The 6,000-nt window shown below is 39.9% G+C and overlaps 1 protein-coding gene across 5 annotated transcripts in view; it reads left to right on the top strand.

The window, feature by feature from the left end:
* CTNND2 (catenin delta 2) overlaps window positions 1–6,000 on the top strand; it is a 936,097-nt gene that overhangs the window by 7,467 nt on the left and 922,630 nt on the right. The gene's annotated exons all lie outside the window — the stretch shown is intronic.

Genomic DNA, 6,000 nt, shown 5'->3' with positions numbered 1-6,000 from the left:
TAGCCGCAGCATCGCATTGCAGGCTCATGTTCATCTTGTGGTCAATGATGTGGCCAAGTCTCTTTCTTCTGTAGTGCTATCCACTAGATAGGATGTTGCCTTGTTGTTTTGTAGCTGTCACATTGTCTGAAGATACTGTTAGTAATGGCAAGGTCATGCTTTTCACATTTACTAAGGAGATGCTGTTGGAATTGGTCTTGTCCATTCCTTCTTTCCTGATGGCACCCTTCCACATGTTTAAGTCCTGGCCAACTCTCGCACTGAAATATCCAAGAATCTTGTCCTCTTTTGGGATGGTAGGATTTCATCAAGGTCAGCATAAAAATTCTTTTCCGTTCTTTCTTAGCACCCAGTGTTGAGGTGTGTACACCAATGACAGTAGCAAATGAATTGTTGGTTAGTTGGAGGTGGAGAGTCATGAGGTGCTTATTAATGCCAAGAGTCTGGCAGGTCTGGCAAACGTTATTAATAGACTTTACCAATAAAAACCTCACCAAGAAACCCCCCCAAACTAATACTAAATCAGCCCCATCCTCTGTAGGTCATTTTTCTTTCCTTTCCTGACTTCAGTAAGCAAACTGAGACATCAGGGCTCCATGGTTTCAGAGTTACTTGTCTCTACTTCTGAATAATAGAGAAATGAAGTGAGATGCAATGGGTTTGAAGTCAGGAATAGGGAACTGTAGGATTGCTGGTAGCAGACTTGATGTGTTCGAGGCCTGCAATGTAGGGGCAAGTTGCAAGCAGAAAGGTGTGAGCTGAAAAGTGAGTGAAGGCAGGCTTGACCTTGTATCCTTAAATTCAACTGAGTATTCAGAATCATGCTGTATTGTCATCAGCATCTGATGAAGTGAACTCCACCTCCTGAAAGCTTATGCTATATATATCTCTAAATTTAGCTACTCTATAGGGTAAAAATCTACCATGTCTTCTGCTAGTCAGTAATGGTCAGACTGAAAGGTTTAAAGTATCAGTACTCAGCAATCAGTCATGGGATTTTAAAGGTGTGTCTGACTGTATATATATTTAACCATTTTATCCCGGCTTTTGTTTTTGCAGTTAAGTTCCATAAAGAGTTGTTAGGAAAACAAATAATACCAGATCACACTGAGTGAGAGTTGTAATGGTCTTATGTTGATTATACGAGGGTGTTTCAGAAATTAATGGCAGTTTTGAAATAAAATCATTTGGTGTACATTGATCATTAACTGGGTCACACCACTTCTTTACATAGTTATAAATGATGGGTGCATTCAGCCGCATCAGTGTTCCCAGCTGCTATGTAGTTTCTTACTAGTTGCCATTACTTTCTGAAACACCCTTTTATTTTGCTTTCAACTTACAAAAACAATTAATAGGAATCCATGTTTCCAGTGGTGGGTATCAAGTCTTTTGGGCTAACTTTATACACCTACGATTTGAAGGTAGGTTATATGTATAATAATAATAAATGCTATAAGACAAGGTAATATTAAAGATTAAACAAATCTGTAATGAAACTACTTTGGATGTATACCTGACCTTGCTGATGCATAATGAGAATGTACATGTCATGGAAATCTGGTAGTGTTAAGGCAAGGGGCCTGGGAGTTGGAAGACCCAGTTTCTATTCCTGTTACTACTTCTGATCTTCTGTGTAACTTTGGGCATACTACTCTATGCATCTTTTCTCTCAGATTTAAAATGTGTAAAATATTAACTGTCCTTCATTTAGTCATTTGAAAATTTAGTACCAAAGTAGTATACCTATCGGTCCCGGTCCTTACTAATATTAAGGCTAAAAGTGAGTATTTATATTTTCTCTATAGTTTTAACTCTTTAACACTGGAGTTTATAGCTGGAGAATTTTATCCAGTTATCTCTGTTTTGAGGTCAGTACAGTATTTGCCCGAATCCAAGATGGCTTAAGGGGATTTAAGATGACCTCCTTGAATAGTTAGATTCTATACATGGAAAATGTATAAATGTGTTATAATTTTATAATTCTATTAATTTTACACTTTTATTTAATTTAACTTTAATTTATATTTAATTTTTGTGTGTTTAGAATTGTCCTCTCTACCATTGCAGGAGGGCAGGTGATGGTGGGGTCAAGGGATCTGCTCCTTGGCCACTGCTGCCTGTCTTTCTCACCACTGCCCTGCCTGGTGCCTACCTGTCCTCCTGGCACTTTCTCCCCCTGGCTGACCCCCTCCGCCTCACTACTTGCAATCTCCTTACCCTCTACCACTTGCCCTCTGGTCCCACTCCAGCCTGGGACATGAAGAAGGATTCTCCAGTCCCCTTCTGGTCTTGGAGTAGTAGTTGCAGTGGTGGCAGCTCTGGCCTTGGAGCTAGTGTTGAGGATGAGGCCAGGACCAGAGATTCCATGATGACCACTGCTGCTGTGTAACTGGGCAGAGACCAGAGGCTGCAGAGAACATGTGCTCCATGTGCTGAGCTGGAGCAGGGGCAGGTGGTGGGAGGGAGGGCGGGGGGCAGTGGCTGTGGCTCTGACCCCAAGCCTGGGTTGGGACTGTAGTCGGAGCTGCAGCAGCCTCCTGCCTGCTGCTTAAACTCAAATCCAAGGCAAAGGGCTCCCATCCTAAATGGGGGTTGGGGAACCTTGTCTTCAGTTTGAGTAAAGAAAGCATTTTCTGTTTGACCAAACTGTAACGTCTAGAAAGACTTCCCCTCTTGTTCTGAACATACTGCGTATTATCTGTCACTGGAATCTGATAGCCTTAGCCTAACAACCAAGTATTGCTATTATCCTAATGTTTTCTTGCAAAAATCTTTGGTTTCTGGAGCCATGCTTCTAAACAGATTAAATTATGATAAATCCATAACTTCCTCTCATGCATCACTTCTTTATTTCCTTCAAGTGTTTAAGTAGCTTCCCTACAAATCCAGACTAATTATATTCAATCAATAAATATTTTTCTAAACACTCCTTAATCATCTCCCTCTTTAGTATAGCATTATCTTCTCTTCCGCCATTATAGAACTCCCCTGCTTCCAATAATTTTCTAAAATATGCCAGATAGAAGGAGGAGGGTAATCTCTTCTTTTTTCATGTGGTGTATTGATTTTTTTTATATTAATACATTATAAGAGGAAACACACACGGCCACACATTGTTTCTCTCACCACCAACATTTATGTAATATGTGCAACTGATATCTCAGCTTTCACTTATTGGGTTACATAAGATGTTATGCAGATATGCAGACTGAAAAAGTGAATTTGTGTTTTCACAATATATTTGCAAATTGACAAGGTTTCTTTGGTGAAATTGTATGTTTCTCCATTGGGAAGGTGGGAGCAGTGTGAAATGGTTTTGATTCTTGAAATGATTTTGATTCTTGAAATGATTTTGATTCTTAATGAAGAAAGTTATCAAATACTTTTATGCTATATGTCTTATGCTTTAATAAATGTAGCATTGTAGACTAGGTTGTAGATGCTTTCACCAGTTTCTGCTGTGAGAAGTGTTCATTTGCCACACTGGAGAGTGAGACCAGTAGTCTGGTAGTCTGTTGATAGAGACCTTGGATACCACCTCTGATATCAGAAGCCTCTGATCCATTTCATAGAGATTCAATGATTTGGCCATAGACACAGCTTTATATGTCTTTTCTACATACCTTGAGGTACCAGGTGTGGCTCATGAATGCTGAGATGATGGGGCGGATGGAGTGTCCCATGGGAGCATGGGGAGGGGGTCCCCCACACCCTTGGCAGTGAACCAGAAATACTTCTGGTCCACTTATGGATCCACTGCAGAGAGCACTGGGGACTGCCCCCTAGCTCAGCAACTGGTGCCTCCTGGGTCCGGGGGGGCACCCAGTGTTCCCCCCCCCCAGCCAATTGCCAAGCCAGGGGGAGGGAGGTGTCTGCCAGCATTCACGAGCTACACCTGATACCTTGAGGTATGTAGAAAAAACATAAATCTGTGTCTATGGCCGAATTGCTGCTTCTCTGAATCAGAATCAATTCTTCAGATTCAGCTGAATTGAATTGGGACAGTGATCCAAATCAGCTAATTGAATCACTGTTCCCTAAATTGGGCTCAATCTGAATCAAATACTGCCCGCTTTGCCCACTCTTAATGGGTATGCAACATGATTACTTCAGAATAATTTTCCTTGAATATTTACTCTGTACTAAATTTACTCTATAGTAAGAAGCAAACACACAATCAGCTTTCCCAAACTGTTTGACCTAAAATAGGTGGTATTAAAACACCTGGCCAGTTGGTAGTGGAGGATCCAGTTTGCACTGAGGAAATGGCTACCTTGCAGTGAAACAGGCAATTTTAATGGATGTACCACCAGCACGTGAGTGTGACTTTGTCTGGTATAAAGTTAGTTCCGGGTTCCTCGGAAACAGCTGGCTGCTTATAGATGTTTTTTAAAAAAACCCCAAACAGCACTTTACTTTAAACTTGGTGCACTCCCATGCCGAGCCCAGCACATGCCCAGCATCTGTAGAGGTCAAGTGCTTTAGTGGGGCTTTTTTGGCACTTTTATCTTATAGCTAATTGAATCAGCTTTAGATAAAAGTGCCAAAACGCCCTGCTGAAGCACCTGATCTATACAGATGATGCAAAGCTGGGTTGAACTAACCTTCTCCTGCTTCTGGTAAAGCCCTTTTTTTTATTTTTATTTTTTTGGGGGGGGGGTTAACATCTATAAGCACCCACACTGACTTTTTTGAATTATTTTAGAGTACTCCTATTCAGAGCATGTATTTCCCTAAGTCATGGAATTTCATTGCCACATTCTGTAGTGTTGAAGTTAATTTTAATAAATACTTCTAGTACCATATATTTAATCATTCTTTTGGAAGAGTTACTCTTGTGACTTTGTGCACATTGCTGCTGATTTGGCCTTTGGATACTTCTGGGTGAAAAAAGTCTATAGTTAGGAGGCTGATCCTTTGATACGTTGACTGAATCAGAAGAACTTCCTGCAGCCCTGTCACAGACATTCAGAAAGTTACACCAGAACCTGGGAAAAGGTATATTAAGTGAGAGAGGAGAAATGATGCTCCAAAGTCCATTGCCACTCACATTTTTGCATGTTAACTCACCTAGTTTTCTCTTTTTAATGCTGGAAGAATCCATTAGCTGTGGCACCTTACCAGTCTTCATTAACTCTGATTTATTTGTTCCTGTTCTTGATTTAAGTTCTGCTCCCTTAATATTTCTTTCCTTTGCTGAGAAATGTTTTAAAGTCTCCGAGACCAATTGGTGTTAGAAACGCGATGCATTTTGCGCTGGAAGAAAAGTTAATGGTGTAGGAGATAAATTACTTCCACTACAAACACAAAAGCAAATGAGTACTTTTACATCTTCTGCAATCTCTCTTTATTTTGGGAATACAAAAGAATCTCCATAAAAAGCCTACAGGCTCCCAGAATGACCCCTTGTTTTACATATGCAGCACTTAAAAATTTCATTTTATTTTCCTGTCTTTGTATGAAGTTTTAATCTCATTCTGGTTTTCTTATGACCTAATCTTTTTCATCCCCTATCATGCCATTGTGGAAACTCTTCTATCTTTATGGTATGGGAATTCGCTCCTGTGTATTTCATTTTCTTTTTTCTTTTGGTTATTTTTTTGTGCCTGTTTGTATATCAAACATTGTTTTTATTGTTTTTGTCTCCTACATAGCAGGTAACCATATCTCCCTCTCTCCTCATTTTGATACCTATAGTGTTTTCCTGATGATTTTGTAATGTTATATTCACTCCCTTTTGATAAGGGATAAAGGTTTCTTAATACTTTAACTTCTACTTCAGTATCTTGCAATTCACATAACGCTCCTGTGTCATCATGCTGCTTTACCTACCGTGGTAGAATAGCAAATTAACCATGCAGTGGATTTACTATTGATTAATTGATGGATACCCATAAACTTCAGCCTTAATTCTGAAAGATCACTACAAGACAGTGATAGTGTAGACCTGAATTTTCTTAGTCCTGATGTAATGAGACTGTCAAGAGTACTTTGTGT

Source organism: Crocodylus porosus, unplaced genomic scaffold (genome assembly GCF_001723895.1).
Source record: "Crocodylus porosus isolate Cpor-Errol unplaced genomic scaffold, CroPor_comp1, whole genome shotgun sequence".
In the NCBI taxonomy this organism is placed as follows: Eukaryota; Metazoa; Chordata; order Crocodylia; family Crocodylidae; genus Crocodylus; species Crocodylus porosus.
The sequence above is the reverse complement of the archived record's forward strand: the minus strand, read 5'-3'. Positions and strand labels throughout refer to the sequence as shown.